We start from the raw sequence: 24,602 nt of genomic DNA on the forward strand, positions 1-24,602 counted from the left end.
TTCTGGGAGCACTTTGGGAGACTGCTCCCAGATGGTGATAGTGAGCATATCTGGAATATACTGTTTATATTTGGGAATCCTTGAGAGACAATCTGTGGTTGCACTAATACTTGGTTTGCGTTGGTGTACAGTAAGCAATTCATAAAGTTACTTATGTATTGTTGTTGACTACCTGAATGGTATTCAAATCTGCCAGGTTGCCTTCAATCGTGTGAATGCATCTATTGTAAATATTTAGAATATTCCAGAACTGCCCCGTGCATGCAAATTCAGGGGGGACAAAAAATCACATTGAGTAATTTGAAATTAAGAATCCAAGAGGACTTAACCACTGAAGTATTAAATTCAAATAGTTAAATGGAGTGCTCACATTTAAAATACCTGTTATCCATTGGAATCGATGGACTGACAGAATTGGCATCACATTCCTGGCTGGGGAGTGTGAAATGTGCTTTGATAAAGTCACCTGCATTTACCAACAATAATTTGGCAAGCTCGGAAATTTAAGAAACAATACGAGCTTCATTGCTGCTCCAGTCGGGTCCCAAGCTCTGTGAAAAAGATAACAATGTTCAGGTTTATTGCATACACTCTGAAACACGTGTTTCTTCTACAGATCCTGCAAGTTTCCCCAATGAGCATTATCCATCCAAATGATGTTGATCACTATGGCCAACTCATTTCTTTCCGAGGCTCTATAGCCTGAAGAGTGACTAGAAGCAATTACTCCACATATGTGGGAACATTACCGACGAGGATGTTTTCCTTCAGAATTGATTTCCATATATTCAGTGCCCAGAAAAGATAAAAAGCTTGTTACCTTTTATAGAGCAATGATTCAGTGGGAGTAAAACACCAACCTTTTCTTGCTTAATAATAACGCTGCCTAAATTTTAAAAATGAACACTTCTTAGTAGTTCACTAGATCCTAACAAAATATTTTGTTCTAAACAAATCACATGATACATAGTTATTCAGATAATAAAACAAGTTTGGTCATTGAAGAACGCAGAGGAAAAGGTCATGAAATAATGTGAGTTTGATATACCTCAATCATCATTTCAAGTGCATTCTCTGCATAAATTCCCCTTTTCCTCCTCAAAGTATTTAACTTCTTGAATAATTGAGAGAATGAAGTCACAGTTGTACAACACAAAATCAGACCCTTCAGTCCGACTTGCCCATGCTGACCAGATATTCAAAATTAATCTAATCCCATTTGCAAGCATTTGTTCCATATCCATCTTAAACCCTTTCTACTGATTATCAGTTTATTTTACTTTATCAGCACTTGAAATACTGACATTTTTTTGTCCCAACATTGGTTAAAGAAATCATAAGTTCATTCATCCAAGTTAATTTTGTATTTTTCACAAAGAAACAAGTGAGAACAACATATAGCTGAGTGCAAAACAAAATACTGCAGCTGCACGATATCTGGGAACACTCGAAAGGTGAGGCACTGATACTGCACAAGTTTGTCAGCACGATTTCAATTCCTGACAATAATTTAGTAATGTCTTAGCCTTCACATAGTTAATGTAAATGTGAGATACCTGAATTTCATGTATTGGTTCCTATTGCACTTTTGAGAAGATTAAACCAAGAATAATTTTTGTTGCTCAAAGGAGAAAGTGACGACAAAAGAAGCTGGACATCAGAGTCAAAAAGTATTATGCTGGAAAAGCACAGCAAGTCAGGCAGCATCCGAGAAGCAGGAGAGTTGATGTTTCGGGCATAAGCCCTTCATCAGAAATCACAGGCTACAGAAAAATAACTGGCATTGACTTATGCCAATAAATATGTAGCAGGGTCAGAGCATGTTACTATCAGATTAGAGACTAATTTCAGATTTGGTACTGTTCAGTGCAACTTTTCAGTATGATATTTACATATGTACCTAAAAGAGAAGTTGTCTTAAATTAAAAGCTCTAGAATGATTATACGATTGAACCTGGAAATAATGCTAGTGAACAAGAATGGCAAAGTGAAGTCCCATCAGTATTGCCTTGGGCAGTGTCAAGTAAGAATTTGACAACAGAGTTGCCACTTTGGTGTAACCTGCAGTCTGGCCAAAATGCAGCAAAAATCTGTTCAATTTTATCTGCAAACTATTGAATGCAAAATCCTCCTTGCACAATAATAAGGCAGCATTTTGGGATGTCATTTTTAAAATATATTATTTTCAAAGTTACTCACAATTAAGAGTGATCACTTGGTGCTGTCTGCATAACACAGTACGAAAAGGAATTAACAAAAAAATCATTATAACCCAAATTCAGAGTCACTAATTCATTGATATTGCATGGGTCCAGCATTTATAAGTAATCAATTTTTAAAAATAAATACAGATACATTTACTAACTACATTGGAGTACAGTCAAGCTTCTTATTGAACAGTGACAGGATTGGACAGAGTCCGCATGGATTTAAGAGAGGGGAATCATACTTAGCAAATCTACTGAAAGAATCTACAGAGTCGAATATCAAAGAAAGAAATTGCTGGACATTTAGTAAAGCTTATCATTTAACATGGTAGACTGGGTTTTGTGAAAGAGAAACTATATTTCACAAATTTACGACAGTTTATTGAGGAGATAACAAGCAGGGCTGATAAAGGGCAATCCAATGATGTTCTGTATTTTGATTTTAAAAAATGTAAATCATAAGGTGCTACATAAAAGTTAATTGCACAATTTAGGAGCTCATGTTATCGGGGTAATGCATTGGCATGGACTGAGGATTGGTTAACCACACTGGCTGTTGCTGAGTCCTCACTTGGAGTACTGTATACAATGTTAGCTCCCATATTTAATAAAGGATAAATCAACATCGGAGACCATTCAAAAAAGATTCACTTAGCTGCTTCAAGGACGAAAGAGTTGACCTATCAAGAATAGATAAACAGGGGTGATCTTATGGAAACAAGATTCTGATGAGTTTGACAGGGTGGATGTTGACAAGATCTTCTAGCACCAGTGAAGTCTCAAACCAGGGGACATTACATAAGGGAACATTCATTTTAGAAAAAATAAAGAATTTTTTCTCTCAGTGAATGGCTAGAATTTTCTCGCCCAAACTTTTGTGAATGTTAAATGTGGGAGGGGAATGGTTGGGTTACTCTTCGGAGGGTTGTTCTGGCTTGTTGGGCTGAAGGGCCTGTTTGTTTCCACACAGCAGGGAATCTATGATTCAATCTCAAATTATTTTAAAAGAGAGCAGATAGATTTTTGAAATATTGAGCAGTTGAGGGCTATGCAGATCAAGCATAAAAGAGGTGTTGAGGTCTGGGTTGGCCTAGCCATGATCTGATAGAATGGGGGAACAAGCTGGATGGGATGAATGCCCTCGTCCTGCTCCGATTCCTTGAGGCTCCATTTCATGTTTTTTTGTCTCCAAAGAAGAACGCGATACAATGTGCTTAAGACTCAGATGTGAAAATGGGGTGTTTATGTACTGGTTCAGATGGCATTGATTCATCTATCACAGCTATACAGTCATGAGTAGGAAGGCAATTCCGTCCATGAATAAAGGAAATCTACTGCAGAGCTCACACAAAGGGAATTCTTACCCTCAGCAAACTCTCCCATCACATTACCCAAAATATCAGCTAAAGCATGACACACTGCGCATGCGTTAGCCAACAAAGGGACTCCGGGTGATTGATGTCAGCACCGGACCAATGAAAGGACGGTGGGCGGCGCTGGAGGACCTAGCGGGAGGTTGGTCCTCCAACCAATCAAAGTGAATGTAGGGCGGAGCTAAACTAAACCATGTGATCACCTTCGCGCGGCGCAGAGTCGCTGTAATGAAGGCTCGGGAAGTTATGGAGAGAAAGGATACGGTAAGGAAGGAAATAAACAGGGAAACCGGAGAAAAACTCTGTTGCTACGAGCGGAGAGGTTTTACAAACAAATTGTCGGAAAACACAAATTTGAACGTCCCAGTCCCGTGTTTGCAGTAAATGAGGAATGGCCTCAGAGCGGCTGCAGGCCTGAGTGAGCGCCGCCATCTTTATTCGGGACAACGATTCACTGGACACGTGCACTGCTGCCATCTTTGTAGGGGGCAAGGTGCAGCCAGGCGCATGTGCAGCCTTTCTCTGGTATAGAGTCATTGGGATCATCGCAGCCAATACTGCTCTGATTCACCTCTGGGCTCCCTCATCACCACTTTGTCAATATCTAGCTTCCTCAGTCTCGAACGATGGGCGTATTTTTGGTCTGTTTAGTATTGTATTATTACTTTTATAGACCCTTTGTAAATGAGTTTTTTCACTGCGGCCCAGCCCCTGACCATGTGCTGCTCTATTATCAGATTACGTTTTTCTTTTTCATTCCCTGTAATCCATTTTGCACTTCCTGAAACATTAACTGTGTTTCTCCTTCCACAGACAGCAGTGATTAATGCCAAAGCCCTGTTGCTTGTGGAGAGGGTGATGTTTGACTTTCTTGTACAGCTGCAGTTTGTGTGGTGAAGGTGCTCCCACAATGTGTTTGGGTAAGAGACATTACAGAGTATTCATTCAGCAACAGTAAAGATCTGACGATAATGTCCAAATCAACAACAGTTTGTAGTTTTATTATCATGCTTATAATTTCATAAAAATACGATTGATAACTTTAGATATCAGGCCAGAGATGGAGATATTCAGTCAGGTGACCAAAAGCATTGCCAAAAAGCAGGTTTTGAGGGATGTCTTAAAGGTAGAAAGCAGACCTGTGAGGTTTTTTTCTGCAAATTCCAGACCATGTTGCTTTCGTAACTGTAAATCAGCTACACAGTTGAAGTAATGAATGAACAAATCTTTGGGAGTCTCGAAGAAAATGGGTTGAGACCTCGACAAAGGATGTGTGGTGCAGGGAGTTAGGGATGATAACAGCCAGGAATCAAATCAAGAATGAGAATTTTAAATTGTTGTTGCTTATGAATAGGAGCCTTCTGACTGATGAACATGTTTGGGGAGAAGTGAGCACGTGGGCGATAGAGCGTTCATTTTTTATCTTGAGATTGCATGGAGGCCAGGAGTGTGTTTGGATAATTAAGTCTGGAATTAACACACGATGGATGAGAGTTTCAGTATATGAGCTGAGATAAGGGTAGAACCAGCTAGAATTAGTGATCTTGGATTGGGACTGGGCTGTCACTCTCACCTCACCTCTGGGATTCAGCTGGTTGTCAGGTTGTGAATCAGACGGTAACACAATCGGGAGCTGAGTGGTCCTGGTGGAGCCTAAAATGAGTGTCGCTCAGATGGCTGTTGCTGAGCAGCTGCTGCTTGATAGCCCTGTTGATGACTACTTCCATCACTTTACTGCTGATCGAGTGTGGACTGACAGAGGGAAATTGCCTGAGTTGGATTTTCCCTGTGTTTTTGTGTTGAACATGCCTGGGCAATGTTCCACATTGTCGGTCGGTGCCAGTGCTGGAGCGGTACGTAGTTTGGTGGGTGGCAAGTTCTGGAGCACAAGCTATCACAACAAACCCATTAGATTACAGATTGTGCTGGAGTACAATCTGTAATCTCTGCTGCTGTTGTTATCCCACAGTGCCTCAGAGATATCCAGTTTGAGTTCCTACATCTGTCCCATTTAGCACGGTGTTAGTACCACTCAGCACAATGAAGGTTTTTCTCAACTTTAAGGTGAGGCTTTGTCTCCAAAAAGACTGTGGGATGGTCGCTCTTACCGATACTGTCATGGACAGATGCATTTGCAGCTGGCAGATTCATACTGATAAGATCTTTTATGTTTTTCCCTCTTGCTGGTTCCGTTACCACCTGCTGCAAACCCAGTTGAGCAGCTATGTCCTTGAGGACCCAACCAGCTCAGTCAGTAATCCTGCTGCTGAGCTACTCTTGGTAGAGGACATTGAAATCCTGTACCCAGAGTAGGCTTCTCACCATTTTACTACCTCCGTGCTTCCTCCAAGTGTTATTCAACATGGAGGATCACTGATTCATCAGCTGTGGGAGCACGGTACGTGGTAATCAGCAGGAGCCATGAGACTTCCTGGTGCCCAAAGTCAATGCTGAGTACTCCCAGGGCAAATGGTTTCTGTGTGTACACTACTGTGCCATCACCTCTGCCTGGTCTGTCCTGCTGGTGGGACAGGACATATCCAGAGATTTCAGGAGAAAGTGAAGACTGCAGATACTGGAGATCAGAGTGGAGAGTGTGGTGCTCGAAAAGCACAGCAGGTCAGGCTGATGAAGGGCTTAGGCTCGAAACGTCGATTCTCCTGCTCCTCGGATGCTGCCTGACCTGTTGTGCTTTTCCATCATCACACTGTCTATCTAGGGATGGTGATGGTGGTGTCTGGCCATTATCTGTAAGGGGTTACTCTGTGAGGATGGCTATGTCAGGCTGTTCCTTGACTAGTCTGTGAGACAGCTCACCACGTTTTGGCACACAAAAAAACAGATGTTATTGAGCAGGATGTTGCAGAGTCGAGAGGGCTGATTTTGTGGTTGTATTTTCTAATGCCTTGTTAGATGCCAAGTGGTCCTTCCAGTTTCATTCCTGTGTTGAGACTTTGCAGTGATTAATACAGTGAGTAGCTTGTTGGGTGACTGTCAGGTTGGCAGGATTTTTTTCACCATTGACAATGGTTCCATGGAGATCAGGAGATTCCTAATTCGTTATTTTTTCTTGAATACAGATTCTACCATCTGCCGAGCTGGGATGCGAGCAAGGACTTCAGTTGTACATTTTAATATTCTGGATAAAAGTTAAATACATTAGGTTTGTTCAATCATTTTAAAAATCACTATCCCTGGTTTTGTTTCTTTGTAAAACACTGTCCATCATCCTGTCTCCTTCATCCTTCCCTCCAACAACAAGAGTAAAGAGCACAATGAGTTTCTCTGTCACTAAGACTGAGACAATCCGATCTGCTGCTTCCCTCCCTCCCACTATCCCACCAAGACAAACTGCCTCACATGGTGTTCCTGATTTTTGTCCTAAACTTACATCTTTCTCCAGTCTCTTGTCAAGTCTTATCAGAGCTCACCTTGATCTTTTACGAGTCTCGCTAAACTACAGACATTCCAATTCTGTTTCCTCTTCACTACTCCCCCTCGCCAATTCACAGGTATTGTTCCTTGTTCTGTCTGTCTGTCTGTCTTTTCTGGTTATGTTCTTCTCATCCATTCTGCAGAAAAAAAAACTAACATTTGACCTCACCATCATTTGTAAATCCTGCTCCATCTCCACTCTCCCTTTGCTTTCTGAATTCTTGTATTTGGTGTCCCTCAAGGATCTATCCTTGGTCCCTCCTGTTTCTCACCTACGCACTGCCAGGAGGTGACATTGTCCAAAAGCACAGTGTGAGGTTTCACATGTACACTGACGATGCCCAGCTCTCCCTCCCCATCATCCCTCTCCATTGCTCCACTGTTACTCAGTTACCAAACTGCTTATCACATTCCCACTACTCGATTGACTGCAATTTCCTCCAAAGAAACATTGTTACGGTTAAACCCATTACCTTCAGTTGCTATTCCAAATTCCTTTCCCTTACTGCTGAGCGCCTCCCTCTCACTGGGTGCAGTCTGAGATAGAACTAGACTTCACAACATTGCTGTCATATCTGTAACCCCAAGGTGACCTTCTGATCAGACATCTACGCAATCACAAACACCAGGAATTCCAAACTCTCAAATGTTGCTTGTCTCCACCTCACCCCAGCTCCATTGCTACTGAAACCCCTTACCCGTGTCGGTGTTACCTTAAACTTGATGAATCTGAAATGAACCTTTGATTTCGTGACTGACCCAGAATCTGCTAGCTTTCAGTGTTTCCTGCACAATTACTCCTGGTCCCTTTGAGGTGCAGCTTTCTACAGTTTCCACCATGTAAATAGCACTCTGTTCTTTTATTATCCCCTCCAAAATGACCAACTTCACTTTTTCCCAAATTATACTCCATTTGACAATTTGTTGCCCCCTTCTCCTGTGCATCTCTCTCTCTTCACAATCCTCTTAGAACATTTCAGTTATGCCTTTTCCAGGAGTTCCCCCCCCCCCCTTCTAAACATTTACTGGGAGCACTGGGCAGTGTGAAGCATGCAGAGTTGCTCTGTTTTTAGAGATACTCTATGGGAGGAGCTTGCTGCCCATTGGTCAGAATGGAGGCAACGTGCCCATCGAGCTCCATGAGCCTTTCTCACCCCATGTCTTATTGATGAGGCACAGCGGCAGCACGGAAGGAAAAAAAAGAAGCAAATCCTGCTCTCCACATCTCACTGACTCTTGGAATATTCTGTCCCCTGTGTCAAAGATCTGCCCTGTTCAGCCACTTGAAATTCCAAGGTGGAAACTCGTGGAAACCCACATAGATTTCCACCTGAACTGACTGCTGACCTCCACAAGGGGTAATGTGTCCATTCATCCTGGGCCAGGAGGAGGGGATGGTGCGAGTTTCTAACCTGAACTGACAGCGATGGATTTTATAAACTTGTATTACAGGATACTACAGGTGGACATTCAGATGGTAATCTCAGTCATCGTAACACCTAACTCTGAATTAGTCAATTCATCAGGACCTGGATATTCGCATTGTGTGTGAGTATTGTATTCCATCCGAATCCCATTTACTGCATGAAAGTTCTCCTTTGAATCTTCCCAAACCTTTAATGTGTGTCCTGAATTCCTTGTATAATGAGCTGATGGGTATAAGGTTTATTACTACAACGTGTAACTTTTCTAAACCCCTCTGTCACAGCTCCTCTCAATTGCCTTTGCTACAAGGAGAACACCTCAGTTTCCCCAAACCCCTGATTCCCCAATGTCTGTTTGCTTTCTATAAGGCACACATCAGGATTGTGTTGGAACATTCTCCACTTGCCTGCATCAGTGCACCCCCCAACACTATTAAAGAAAGTGAACATCCTCCAGGACAAAGCACTGTGCCTGAGTGGTGTCCCATCCACCACCTTCAGCATTCCCTCTCCCCATCCCAAAGACACAGTGGCATCACTGTGTAAAAGGTAAAGGCAGCATTGTCCTACCAGACCATAGGGCTGCTCTCTCATTAGGGAGGAAACCGAAGCCCCTGGAAGAAACCCATGCAGACACTGGGAGAATGTGCAAGTCCAAAAGAGACAGTTGTCCAAAGCTGGAATCGAACCTGGAGCCCTGGCAGCACAGCTAATCACTGAGCCACCCTAAAATTGTAATTTGATTCACAACTACCACTTCCTCTGATAGTTCATTCCACACATAAACCATTATCTGAACAAAAATAAAAAAAAATCCCAAACGCCTTTTTAAAGCCGTTCTGCTGTCACCTTAAAAGGTATGTACCCAGTCTTGAATCGCGTCCCTTCCTGGAAAGGACACCTGCTGTTCACGTCACTGATACCACCCCTCAATGATTTGAGAAACATCTAATAAGGTCACTCCTCAGCCTCCTGCGCACCAGTGAAAGAAGTCGTAGCCTATCCAGCCTCTGGTTATAATTCAAACTATCCATTCCCATCAACATCCTGGTAAATCTCTTCTGAATCTGCTCCAACTACATAATGTCCTCCCGATATCAGCATGACCAGAACTGGACACAGAATTCCAGATAAAGCCTCCCCAACATCCAAAGTAACGTCCCAACTCTAGTACTCAAAAGTCTGAGCAATGAAGGCAAGTGTGCTAGGCACCTTCTTAACTACCCTGTCTACATGTGACACAGACTTGAAAGACCCGAACCTCTCGGCCTCTTTGTTCCATATCACTACTCGAGGCCCTGTTTTTAATTAGTGTCAGTCTGCCCTCGTTTGTTTTATCAAGATGGAATATTTTGCATTTATTCCAATCCAAAAATCCAAAGAAAACCCTGAGCATTAAAGACAGTAGGAGTATACTTAAGATGGAAATCAGGAGGGCAAAAAGGGGACATGAGATAGCTTTGGCAAATAGAGTTATGAATAATCCCAAGGGTGTTTATAAATACATTAAGAACAAAAGGGTAACTCGAGAGAGAATAGGGCTCCTCAAAGATCAGTAAGGTAGCCTATGCGTGGAGCCGCAGGAGATGGGCGAGATACTAACGGAATATTTTGCATCAGTGTTTACTGTGGAGAAGGGCATGGGCAATATCGAATGTGGAGAAATAGATGTCGACATGTTGAATATGTCCATCTTACAGAGGAGGACATGCTGGGTGACTTGTAACCCGTAAAGCTTGGTTAATCCCCAACACCTGATCAGGAATACCCTAGAACTCTGTGGGAAGCTGGGAATGTGATTGCTGGGCCTCTTGCTGAGATATTTGTATAATCGATTATCACAGGTGAGATGCCGAAAGACTCGAGGTTGGTTAACGTGGTGCCGCTATTTAAGAAAGGTGGTAAGGACAAGCCAGGGAACTATCGACCGGTGAGCCTGACATTGATGCAGGGCAAGTTGTCGGAGGGAATCCTAAGGAACACGATGCGCATGTATTCTGAAAAGCAAGGACTGATTAGTGATAGTCAGCATGACTATGTGCGTGGGAAATCATGTCTCACAAAATTGATTGAGTTATTTGAAGATGTATCAAAGAGGATTGATGAGGGCAGAGAGGTGGACATGATCTATGGAATTCAGTAAGGCGCTCGACAAGATTCCCCATGGAAGACTGGTTAGCAAGGTTAGATCTCATGGAATACAGGGCGAACTGGCCGTTTGGATACAGAACTGGCTCAAATGTAGAAGGCAGGTTGGTGGTGGAGGGTAGTTTTTCAGATTGAAGGCATGTGACCAGTGGAATGCCGCAAGGATCAGTTCTGGCTCCACCACTTTTCGTCGTTTATATATATGATTTAGATATGAGCGTAGGAGGTACAGTTAGTAAGTTTCCAGATGACACCAAAATTGGAGGTACAGTGGACAGCGAAGAGGGTAACCTCAGATTACAACAGGATGTTGTTCAGATGGGTGAGAAGTGGCAGATGGAGTTTAATTCAGATAATTGTGACGTGCTGCATTTTGGAAAAGCAAACCTTAACAGGACTGATACACTTAGTGGCAAATTCCTAGATAGTGTTAATGAACAAAGATATCTTGCAGTGCAGGTTCATATTTCCTTGAACGTAGAGTTGCAGGTCGAGAGGATATTGAAGAAAGTGTTTGGAATACATGCCTTTATTGATCAGAGCATTGAGTATAGAATTTGGAAGGTCATGTACAGGACATTGGTTAGGCCTCTTTTGGAATATTGTGTGCAGTTCTGTTCTCCGTCAGTCGGAAGGATGTTGTGGAACTTGAAAGGGTTCAAAAAAGATTTACAAGGATATTGCCAGGGTTGGAGGGTTTGAGCTGCAGGAAGAGAGCAAAAAGGCTGGGGCTTTTTTTCCCTGGAGTATCAGAGACTGAGGAGTGACCTCTGTAGAGGTTTATAAAATAATTAGTAGCATGGATAGGGTAAACAGACAAGGTATTTTCCCTGAGTACGAGAGTCCAGAAATAGCATAGGTTGAGGGTGAGAGGGGAAAGATATAAAAGGGAACTAAGGAGCAACATTTTCACGTCGAGAGTGGTGGGTGTATGGAATTAGCTGCCAGAAGAAGTGGTTGAGGCTGACAATTATAGCATTTTAAAGGCTTTTGGATACTTGACATGAATAGGAAAGATTTAGAGGGATATGGCCCAGGTGCTGGCAAGAGGGATAAGATTAGGTTCGGATATCTGGTCGGCATGGACAAATTTAAGCGAAGGTTCTGTTTAGTGCTGTTCATCTGTGACTCGCAGCTCTGTTGGTTTCGGTCTCTTCAAAGATAAATCTTAGTCTGTTTTATTTCAGTAAAGCTACAACATTCAGTAGAGCGACGGTTTGTTTCTTCAAATACACATCTTATGATACTTTGATTAAGTTTTTTAATATAAAATATTGATACTAATTTATTCTAGAGTAGTGTTTTGTAACGCTGTAAGACTGTGTGCCTTTTTCTGGGTCTGTGGACTGTTAAGGTGCAGAGATGGCCATTTGTACAGTGATGTGCTCTTCCTCTTGGATGTAGGAGATTAAGGAAAGTTTCAATGATCCTGATTGTCTGCAGGAAGTGAGGATGCAAATCCTGTAGGATTTCATGGACCAGATGGAGCGATGGTTAAAGGTAATGAAGAATTTACAGAAGCCGGGGGGGTGTGATAGGTGACAGTTTCAGAAAGGTAGGAAAACTGCCGATCCAGTCAGGTAGATGGGTTTCCTCACGGAAAGGGAGGAGGGGAGGGCAAGTAGTGCAGGAGTCTCCTGTAGCTATTTCCATCTCAAACAAGTATACTGTTTTGGAAAGCATCGGGGGTCACAGATTCTCAGGGGAATATCGCACTGACATCCAAGTTCTTAGTGTAATGTGAGGTATATCAGGTTCCATGCGATCGATGGTGATAGGGGGCTCGCTAGTCTGCAGCACAGACTGCAGTTTCTGCAGCCAACAGTGAGACCTCAGAATGGGGTGGTGCCTCCCTACTGCCTGGGTGAAGGATGGCTCCGAGGGTGCACAATATTCTGAAAGGGGAGAATGATCAGTGGGACGTCACTGTATACTTGTACCAATGACATAAGAGAAAAGGATGAAGTCCTGATGAGAGAATATAGCAAATTAGCCTGGTGGATAATAAGCAAGTCCTTGTGTGTAGTAATATCTGGATTACTCCCGGAGCCACATGCTAGTGAGAGTAGGAATAGCAGGGTAGAGTAGATTAATGATGAAAATGTGTTGCTGGAAAAGCGCAGCAGGTCAGGCAGCATCCAAGGAACAGGAGAATCGATGTTTCGGGCATAATCCCTTCTTTAGGAAGGGCTGTTCCTGCACCTTTTGTCTATTTGTACCTTGTCAGTCCTACCTCATTCTGTGCCTTGCCCTTGCCTGCCTTGCCTTCCTGAAGAAGGGCTTATGCCCGAAACGTCGATTCTCCTGTTCCTGCGATGCTGCCTGACCTGCTGTGCTTTTCCAGCAACACGTTTTCACTTCTGATCTCCAGCATCTGCAGCCCTCACTTTCTCCTCGAGCAGATTAATGCGTGGCTAAGGATCTGATACAGGGGAGAAGGATTCACTTTTTTGGATCATTGGAATCTCTGCTGGGGTAGATTTGACGTGCATAAGAAGGATGGATTACACCTGAATTGGAAGGTGTCTAATATCCAAGCAGGGAGATTTGCCAGTGCTACTCGCGTGACATTAAACCAGTAAGGGCGTGGGGGTAAACCAAAAGAGATAGTGAGAAAGGAGGTAAGTCTGAGGCTAGTACAGTTGAGAAGTTAGACAGGTAAGGGAAAGGCACAGAATGAGGTAGGACTGACAAGGTACACTAGACAATAGGTGCAGGAATAGGCCATTCTGCCCTTTGAGTCAGCACCACCATTCATTATGATCATGGCTGATCGTCCACAATCAGTATCCTGTTCCTGCCTTATCTCCGTAACACTTGATTCCATTATCTTTAACAGCTCTAATCGTCTCTTTCTTGAAAGTATCCAGAGACTTGGCCTCCACTGCCTTCTGGAGCAGAGCATTCCATGTGTCCACTACTCTCTGGGTGAAGGCGTTTCTCCTCAACTCTGTTCTAAATGGCCTCTCCCTTATTTTTAAACTGTGTCCTCTGGTTCTGGACTCACCCTTCCCTGGAAACATGCTTCCCGTCTCCAGAGTGTCCAACCCTTTACTAATCTTGTAGGTCTCTATCAGATCCCCTCTCAGCCTTCTAAACTCAAGTGTATACAAGCTCAGTCGCTCCAATCTTTCAACATATGATCATTCCGCCATTCCGGGAATTGACCTCATGAACCTACCCAACACTCCCTCAACAGCCAAAATGCTCTTCCTCAAATGTAGAGACCAAAACTGCACGCAATACTTTAGGTGCGGTCTTACCAGTGCCCTGTACAGCTGCAGAAGGACCTCTTTGCTCCTATACTCAATTCCTCTTGTTATGGGGGCCAGCATGCAGTGTGCGTTCTTCATTAACTGCTGGACCTGCATGCTTGCTTTCATTGACTGATGTACAAGAATACCTAGATCTCGTTGTACTTCCCCTTTACCAAACTTGACTCATTTTCGATAGTAATCTGCCTTCCTGTTTTTGCCTCAAAAGTGGACAACCACACATTTATCCACATTAAACTGCATCTGCTATGCATCCGTACACTCACCTAGCCTGTCCAAGTTAACCTGTATTCTCATAACATCCTCCTCACATTTCACCCTGCCACCCAGCTTTGTGTCATCAGCAAATTTGCTAATATTACTTTTAATGTGTTCATCTATATTATTAATGTATATTGTAAACAGCTGCGATCCCAGCACCGATGCTTGTGGTACCCCACTAGTCACTGCCTGCCATTCCGAAAGGAAGCGTTTATCGCTACTCTTTGCTTCCTGTCAGTCAGCCAATTTTCAATCCAAGTCAGTATATTCCCCTTTGTAAATCCATGCTGACTCTGACGAATCCTGACTCCAGCATCTTTCTCACCACTGACATCAGGCTAACCGGTCTACAATTCCTTGTTTTCTCTCTCCCACCTTTCTGGAACATTGGGACATTAGCCACCTTCCAATCTGACTCTACATCTCCTGATTCTGAATCTCCCCCTTCGCAAGGGACTGAATGTCATCCCTCACCAACAGAGCCATCCCACCCCCTTGTTTTAAAAAATTCTCAAGGTCAGGTTCGTAGGAGAGTAGTCTGACACAGAACAAACGACCAAGAGGCGAGTCTGCTAGAATATGAGCATTTTATTCCCCGCAGCGTCGCCACAACCAGGTCTCATACTTACAACGGGTCTGGCTTATACTCACTCTACATGTTACCGGAACTGGGAGCCGTCAGTTCTCGTAGAGCGGTTGCCAACAACCCACGCTCGGCGGTTAAAAATAACCCCGGAGCAGACTCCCGGGTCTGGCTTATACTCACTCTACATGTTACCGGAACTGGGAGCCGTCAGTTCTCGTAGAGCGGTTGCCAACAACCCACGCTCGGCGGTTAAACGTAACCCCGGAGCAGACTCCCCGAACTGGAGACTTTTCCAGCTGATATACTCTTTTCCAGATATAAACATTCATGTGAACAGCAGAGCAAGGCTAAAAAACACATTCCATTCTGGTTACATACAGATAAGAAGATTCACACGGGGAGGTGTGTAATAAGATTCACACGGGACTAAGCAACACCTCCATTCCGGTTAGATTCACACATGTATTGGGACATAATTTTTAACCGTTTCACCACATTCCACTGCTTGGCCCAATACATGTGTTACATTATGCTTAATTCAGTTCAATTCGTTTCAGTTAATTTCAGTTCAGTCAATTCAGTGTAGTTCAATTCAGCTCAGTTCAGGTCTGTTCAGTTCAATTCAATTGTGTTCAATTCAGTTCCGTCCATTTCAATTCAATTTAGCTCAGTTCCATTTTGTTCCGTTCAATTTGATTCACTTCAGTTCAATTCAGTTCAGTTCCACTCAGTTCAGTTCAGTTCAATCCCATTCAATTCTGTTAACTCCGCTTCAGCTTTTTGGACATGCCCACATCCTCCGCTGTACCCCAGGCAAGGGGTTCTTCGGCAGGACTGGGATCCTCTCAAGGGTGGACAGCAGCGACCATGGGGTTCCTCCGGTCGCCCCCCACCATTTCTCAAACAAACTGCCACGTCATGCCACGGTCCATGCCATCCCGGGACGGTCGGGACCTCCACAGTTTGTTCTTCTGGTTTCTTAGTCTTTTTCCAAAATATTGTTCTGTATCAAAATCTCTCCTCAATTGCGATTGACCCTGCTCGCAGCGCCAAAATGTTTTAAAAAATTCTCAAGGTCAGGTTCGTAGGAGAGTAGTCTGACACAGAACAAATGACCAAGAGGCGAGTCTGCTAGAATATGAGCATTTTATTCCCCGCAGCGTCGCCACAACCAGGTCTCATACTTACAACGGGTCTGGCTTATACTCACTCTACATGTTACCGGAACTGGGAGCCGTCAGTTCTCGTAGAGCGGTTGCCAACAGCCCACGCTCGGCGGTTAAACGTAACCCCGGAGCAGACTCCCGGGTCTGGCTTATACTCACTCTACATGTTACCGGAACTGGGAGCCGTCAGTTCTCGTAGAGCGGTTGCCAACAACCCACGCTCGGCGGTTAAACGTAACCCCGGAGCAGACTCCCCGAACTGGAGAATTTTCCAGCTGATATACTCTTTTCCAGATATAAACATTCATGTGAACAGCAGAGCAAGGCTAAAAAACACATTCCATTCTGGTTACATACAGATAAGAAGATTCACACGGGGAGGTGTGTAATAAGATTCACACGGGACTAAGCAACACCTCCATTCCGGTTAGATTCACACATGTATTGGGACATAATTTTTAACCGTTTCACCACACCCCTCTGCCCATCAGTCTGTCCTTTTGACAGCACTGCACTGCATTTATTTCAAGGCAAGAGGTTTGACAAGGAAAGCAGATGAGCTTAAGATATGGTTTTGAATATGGGACTGGGATATCGTGGGTATTACAGAAACATGGTTTAGGTTGGACAGGACAGGCAGCTTAATATTCCAGGGAATAGATGTATGAGGAAGGATAGAAAGGGGGATAAGAGAGAAGGTGGAATGGTGTTTTTGATTAGGGATAACATTATTGTTGTGCTTAGGGAGGATATTCGTGGGAGTTCACCCGGTGAACTTACTTGGGTGGAACTGGGAAATAAGAACAGGATGATCACCTTATTGAGGTTGTCTGTCTGGGTTTCGTCCGGGTGCTCTGGTTTCCGCCCACAGTCCAAAGATGTGCAGGTTGGGTGGATAACCCAGGCTGAATTGCCCATATTGTTCAGGGATGTGCAGGTTGGGTGATTAGATTAGATTAGATTAGATTAGATTACTTTACAGTGTGGAAACAGGCCCTTCGGCCCAACAAGTCCACACCGACCCACCGAAGCGCAAACCACCCATACCCCTACATTTACCCCTTACCTAACACTACGGACAATTTAGCATGGCCAATTCACCTGACCTGCACATCTTTTGGAACTGTGGGAGGAAACCGGAGCACCCGGAGGAAACCCAAGCAGACACGGGGAGAATGTGCAAACTCCACACAGTCAGTCGCCTGAGGCGGGAACTGAACCCGGGTCTCTGGCGCTGTGAGGCAGCAGTGCTAACCACTGTGCCACCGTGCCGCCCACCATGCCGCCCACATGGGCAATCCACATGGTGGATTGACCATGTAAAATTGCCTACAGTGTTCAGGGATGGGCAGGCTAGATGGATTAGCCATGTGAAATGCAGCGTTACAGGGGTAAGGTAGGAGGATCTAAGGGTCAGTGTGGATGTGATGGGCTGAATGGCCTGCTACCATACTTGGGATTCTCTGACGATAATTCTACTAGTTTTAAAATAGTTGCAGAAAATAATAGATCAGATCTAAAAGTTGGTGTTCAAAATTGGACAAAGGTGAATTTTGACGGTACAAGGCAAGAACTTTCAATATTTCTTTGCAACCTCCAGGTAAAGGGACATCTGGAAAGTGGGAACATAAGAACAGAAGGAATAGGAGCAGGAGTAGGCCATCTGGCTCCTCAAGCCTGCACTGCCATTCAATAAGGTCAGGGCTAATCTTTTCATGGCCTCAGCTCCACTTCCCTGCTCTCTCACCATAACCCTTAATTCCTTTCCTGTTCACAAATCTACCTTTTGTCTTAAAGACATTCAAGTTGATAATGTCAACTGCTGCACTCAGCAGGGAATTCCACAGATTCATAAACCTTTAGCTGAAGAAGTTCCTCCTCAACTCTGTCCTCAATCAGATACCCCCTTATTTTGATGCTATTCTCGCTAGGCTGACCCCCCCCCCCCCCCCCGCCACCCCCAATGGAAATTACCTCCCTGCTTCTTTCTTATCTATTTCCTTCTTAATTTTATTTTTTCAAATTCAACCTCCCATTCTTCTACATTCCAATGTATAGTCTCAGTCTATTCACTCTCTCCACATACACCAACCCTCTGAACTCCCGACTCAAACTAGTGACTCTCCTCCGCACCCCCTCCAGTGTCAGTACATCATTGCTGAAGAAAGGAGATCAAACCTGTACACAGTGCTCCAGGTATGGCTTCACCAGCACCCTGTACAGCTGCAGCATAAACATCCCTTGAGCAAGGAAGGACAATAGACCCTTCACCATCTCTTTTAGTTCCTGGAATGCATTCCATCACGGCCAGGAGAGCAATGTACTTTTGGGCTGTTATCTTTCCCAACATTACATCTTTATTGAGAATGACTGTTTCCATGTCCTCATCTGCCATTGCCTCCATAGGCCTGTGAAAATGAGACAACAAGAGAACATAGACAGTATGTTCCTGTTAAGGCCAAGTCTGGTAGGTTCAGAGAATGCTGTGTGTCTAGAGAAATTGAGGAGAAAGTGAGGTCTGCAGATGCTGGAGATCAGAGCTGAAAATGTGTTGCTGGAAAAGCTCAGCAGGTCAGGCAGCATCCAGGGAACAGGTGAATCGTCGTTTCGGGCATAAGCCCTTCTTCAGGAATCCTGAAACGTCGATTCTACTGTTCCCTGGATGCTGCCTGACCTGCTGCGCTTTTCCAGCAACACATTTTCAGCTAGAGAAATTGAGGGTCTGGTCAAAAAGATGAAGGAGGGATATGGCAGGTACAGATAGCTAGGTTTGAGTGAATCCCTCGGAGTATAGGGGCAGTAGGAGTACACTTGAGGGAAAACAGGAGGGCAAAAAGGATACATGAGATAGCTGTGGGGGGAAAGAGGCTTAAGGACAATCCAAAGAGAGGGTACAAAACACTCAGGACAAAAGATTAACCAGGCAGAGAATAGGGACTCTCAAAGATCAGCAAGGCTGTCTGTGGAACCACAGAAGGTGGGAGAGATACTATCTGAGGATTTCATGTCAGCTTTTACTGAAGAGGATATGGAAGCTAGAGACTTTGGATAAATAAATAGTGATAACTTGACAACTGTCCATATTACAGAGGAGGTTGTACGGGGTGTCTTATACATAAAGCTGAGTAAATCTGTGGGACCTGATCAGGTGTATCCCAAATCTTTGTGGGAAGTTAGGGAAGTGATTGCCGGGCCCCTCGCTGAGATATTTATATCACTGATAGCCACAGGCGAGGTGCGGCAAGACAGGCGCCATTATTTGAGAAAGGTGATGAGGAAAGGCCAGGGAACAATACACTGATGAGCCTGAGGTTAGTGGCAGACAAGGTGTTGGAAGGAATTCCGAAGGACAGGTTTATATGTAATTGGAAAGGCAAGAAGTGATTAGGGATAGTCAGCATGGCTTTGTACATAAATCACTAACTTGGACTTCAGAAATACATTCAAAAAGGTTCCACATAACAGGCTGGTTAACGAGTGAGACATCATGGGATGCAGAGAGAACCAGCTATTTGGATACAAATTGGCTGGAAGGTTGGAGACTGGAGGCCTGTGATGAGCAATATGGTGTAAGGATCGGTGCTGGGTCCACTGCTTTTCATCATTTATATCAATGATTTCTATGTGAATATATGAGGTATAGTTAGTAGGTTTACAGTAGACATCAAAATTGGATGTGCACTGGACAGTGAAGAAGGTTAACTCAGAGTACAATGGGACTTCAATCAAATGGGCTGAGGATTATCAGATCGAGTTTATTTCAGATAAATGTGAGGTGCTCCATTTTGGAAAAGCAAATGAGAGCAGGAATTATACACTTAATGGGAAGGTCCTGGGGATTGTTGCTGAACAAAGAGACCTTGGAGTGCAGGTTCATAGTTCTTTGAAAGTGGAATCATAGGCAGGGTAGTGAAGAAGGTGTTTGGTGTACTTGCCTTTACTGGTCAGTGCATTGAGTAGTTGAGTTGGGATGCCACTTTGCGGCTGCACAGCACATTGATTCAGCCACTTCTGGAATTCTGCTTTCAGTCCTGGTCTCCCCGCTATCAGAATGATATTGTGAAACTTGAAAGGGTTCAGAAAAGTTCTGCAAAGATGTTGCCAGGTTTGAGGGTTTGAGCTATATCAGTAGAGGGTGAATAGGCTGGGCTGTTTTCCCTGGAGCATCGGATACAAATGTGAGGGGTATGGATAGGGTGAAATCTCAGGGTCTTATTCCCAGGATATGTGAGTCCAAAGCTTGGGGGCACAGGCTTCAGGTGTGAGGGAAAAGTTTTAAAAGGGATCTAAGGAGCAATGATTTCCAGCTGAAGATGGTACTTTTATGGAATGAGCTGCCAGAGGAAGTGTGGAGGCTGGTACAATTACCCAATTATGCCTTTGAGATGTTGTATTTGATTAGCAAAAGTTTAGAAGGATATAGGCCAAGTGCTGGCATATGGGATGAGATTAATGTAGGATGTCTGGTCGGCATGGACAAGTTGGATCGAAGGGTCTGTTTCTCTGCTGCACATCCTTATGGCACTACTAAAATGTAGATGGCTTTCTCTTTTATGGAGAGTTAGCAGAAGATCAGATAATTCTCCTTGGAGCTGAGAAGGTTAGGCAGTGATTTCGACCAGGAGCAGATTTTTTTCCAGGATATTTTATTTACAGAGAGACAGGGAGAAATTATTAACGTCACAATTTTTAGTAACTACCTTCAGGTAACTGGCAAATAATGCAGGTTAAAAATGTCAAGATTATTTTACTCAGTAAGTTCTGAGCATCTGGAACAGTTTGACTGACAGCTGGATGCAGATTCAGTAGTTATTGTCAAAACAAATTTGGAATTTAACTTTTTTAAGGAAGGATTTGTCGGGCTACAGACAAATGGGAGGTGAGTTGGGATAGACTGGCACCATCTCCAGAGGGGGAGAGTACAGCTCCATTGGGCTGAACAGCCCCAAACCCCTGTGCTCGGTGTTACTGCCCCATTCACTCTGAATGATGAAGCTCATCCCAGGGCAGAGTCATAGAGACATACAGCATGGAATTAGAACCTTTGGTCAAACTGTTCCATGCCGACCAGATATCCCAACCTAATCTAGTCCCATTTGCCAACACTTGGCACATATCCCTCTGCACCCTTCCTATTCACATACCCATCCAAATGCCAAATGGTGTAATTGTACCAGCCTCCACCACTTCCCTGAACAGAAGATTCCATACTCACACCAATCTCAGTGTGAAAAAAGTTGCCTCTAGAGTCCCTCTTAAATCTTTCCCCTCTCAACTTAAACCTAGACCCTCTCGTTGTAGACTTCCCCACCCCAGGGAAAAGACCTTGTCTATTTTTCCCATCCATACTCCTCAGGATTTTATAAAGCTCTATGAGGTCACCCCTCGGCATCCGATGCTCTTGGGAAGAACCCACTCATGTCACAATGAGGCCCGGGTGATTGACAGCAGCTTCAGACCAATAGGAGAATTGGCGTGATCCTCCAGCCAATGGGAGTGAATTGGGGGTGGGGGGGGGGGGGTCCAGCAGGCCAACATGTGGCCATAAGCTGTGCAGTCGCAGTGTCACGGTGAAGGAGGACCGAGTGAGTGTGAAGGGAGTGGGAGAAACTGCAAAGTCTGGGGAAGAAATTGAGCTATTGTGTACTGGGAGGGTTTATAAACGCACGGTTTTAGGCTGCTAGACCTGAATTAGAAATTCCTGGTAAATTAGAACCAAAAGAACTGCGGATGCTGTAAATCTCACACAATAACCAAAAGATACTGGAAAAGCTCAGCAGGTCTGACAGCATCTGTAAAGAGAAATCAAAGTTACCGTTTTGGATCCGCTGACCCTTCCTCAGAACTGATCTTACTGAAAAGAAATGTCTGTTCATATGCAGAAGGTAGGGGTTAAGGAGTAAATGATAGGTGGTGATAGAGTTCAAAGAGATGGGAGCAGTTGGACAAAGGAGTGCATAACGATGTGGCTGGAGAAGGATGAATAGCTGTTTATGGGGACTGTTAGTGGCTAACCATAGGTAACATGTAATGGTAGGTTGTAATAACAAGCCTGGTGTGTGGGTTAAGAGGCTAGGGCGCTAGGACATTGGAGAGTTCAGGACCTAAAATTATTGAATTTGATACTGGGGCTAGAGGGGTGCAGGGTCCCCAAGTAGAAGATGAGTTGGTGTTCTTCCAGCTTGCGTTAACGTGTGGCGCTGGAAAAGCACAGCAGGTCAGGCAGCATCTCAGGAGCAAGAGAATCGACGTTTTGGGCATATTCCTTTCATCAGAAATGCCGGGATTGGGGAGGCGGAGTAAGAGGGCTGAGAGATAAATAAGAGGGATATGTGTGGTTGTGGGAAGGGAGCTAGAAAGGCAATAGGTAGATGTAGGTGAAAGGTAATGGAGAGAGGGTGGAGTGGATAATTGAAAAGGAAGATGGACAGGTGGGACAGTTCAAGAGGGTGGTGTTGAGTTGGATGGTTGGTTCTGAGATAAGGCAGGGGAGGGGAGATGAGGAAACCTTGATTCTGTGGTTAAAGGGTCCCAATGTGGAAGATGAGGCTTTCATCCTCCAGGCGTCGGGTGGCTGGGATTTGGTGGTGGAGGTGGCCCAGGACTTGCATGTCGTTGGCGGAGTGGGTGGGGAAGTTGAAGTGGTCGGCCACAGAATGGTGTGGTTGGTTGGTGCGTGTGTCCCAGAAATGTTCCTGAAACATTCCGCAAGTTGGTGTCCTGACTCCCCAGTGGAGAGGAGACCACACCGAAAGCAAAGACCATAATAGGTGAGGTGTTTGGATGGCAGGAAAATCTCTGCTGGATGTGGGAGGGTCCTTTTGGAGGTCAGGGGGAGTTGTGGTCACAGGTTTTACACCTCTTGCATTGGCAAGTGAAGGTGCTGGAAGTGGAGGGTGAGTTGGTGGGTAGCATGGATCTGACTAGGAATTCACTTGGAATGATCTCTGCGGAATGCTGAAAGGAATGGAGAGGGAAATATATCTCTGATGGGATCTGATCGTAGGTGATGGAATTGGCGGAGGATGATGCGTTGTACGTGGGTGGAAGGTGAGGACTGGGGGGTTCTATCCTTGTTGCAGTTGGAGAGGTGTTGCTCTATGATAGAGGTGTGGGAAGTGGTGGCGAAACACTGGAGAGTATTTCCACATAGGAGGGGACATTGCAGTCCTTGAAATACTGGGCGTTTTGGTATGTTCTCGAGTGTTCTGCCAGTTTGCACCAAGCTTCACTGGAACACTGCAGTAAGCATGAGACAGAGATGTTGGCCAGGGAACGGACTCATGTGTTAAAGTGACAGGCAACTGGAAGCTCAGGGTCTGTTTTGCAGCAGAACGTAGATCATCAGCTGCCATTTCCAGTACCTCCACTGCTGTGCTGCCAGACACAGGTTCCTGTCCCCTCCATTAACAGCTATGCACCCTCCCAGCCAGATTGTTATTCACTCCTTTGTCTTTCCAAATGTTACTGTCTCTTTTGGACTCTGTCCCAACCTATTATTTACTCTTTAACCCCTATCTCCTGCAGTCCAAAGATATGCTGGTTCGGTGAATTGGCCCAGGTAAATTTCCCGCAGTGTTCACGGATGTATAGGTTAGGTGCATTAGTCAGGGGAAATGGAAAATAATAGGGACGGGGAATGGGTTTGGTTGAGAAACTCTTCAGAGGGTGGGTATGGACTTGTTGGGCCGAATGGCCTGTTTCCACATTATAGGGATTCTAATTTTCACAGCTGCCGACGGTTCTGAAGAAGGGTCACTGGACCTCGAATGGCCCTGGGTGTATGCAGGAGGAGGAAACGGGAAAGGGGAGTTGGATCCAGTTTAGATTGGGAGGTACAAAGTTAAAAATTACACAACACCAGGTTATAGTCCAACAGGTTTAATCGGAAGCACACTAGCTTTCGGAGCGACGCTCCTTCAGGTGATAGTGGAGGGCTCAATCGTAACACAGAATTTATAGCAAAAATTTACAGTGTGTTGTAATTGAAATTATACATTGAAAAATTGATTGTCTGTTAACCGGCATCTCTAAATCATATACTGGGAGGGTTTAATTACACTCTATACAGGTAGTTAGGCCTGAATTCGAAACTCTTGGTACCACGTTTACAGCAAATGGGAAAATGGCTGTGGCCCTCAGTCAGTGATAGGTCCTGGGTTATGGCCGCCATCTTTATTTGGGGCAAGGTACAGCGAGGCACATGGACATGTCCTCTTCCTGGGTGGGGAAGGGGTTATTTGAAGAGGAGCATTTACACGCCAAACACATACCAAGAGAAATGCTTGCCTTCACTATTCATCTTGCATTGACTGTGAGCTTTGTTTTATGAATTCATTTTATAGGATATTAATTGAGAATAATTGAGACAGGGATCTTAAAAGCAATTTTCTATCGTCAGCAGGGTCATCAGGATTTGAATACCATTGACATTTAACTGTGGAAAGGAGAAAGGCGTGTCTGTGAGAAAGTATCTATTTTTTTCAAGCAAAAAGCAGAAAGATGTTCAAATTTGTGGCTCGATCACCCTTGAGTTTGTGCTCTGTTCTGGGCCCTGCAGCTGAGGAAGGAGATATTGCCCTGAGGGAGCACAGATTTATCCAAATTACACCTCGTCTCTTTGTAGTAACTGTCAGATTTGGTCCCAGTCTCCCACTTCATGATGTTAATCTTTAAACTCCTTATTTTCAATTCCCTGCAAACTTCTCATTAAAATTCCTTATGGAC

The sequence above is a fragment of the Chiloscyllium plagiosum genome, unplaced genomic scaffold (assembly GCF_037043375.1).
Source record: "Chiloscyllium plagiosum isolate Xiang-an unplaced genomic scaffold, Cpla_swu_hap1 HiC_scaffold_29, whole genome shotgun sequence".
NCBI classification, from domain to species: domain Eukaryota; kingdom Metazoa; phylum Chordata; class Chondrichthyes; order Orectolobiformes; family Hemiscylliidae; genus Chiloscyllium; species Chiloscyllium plagiosum.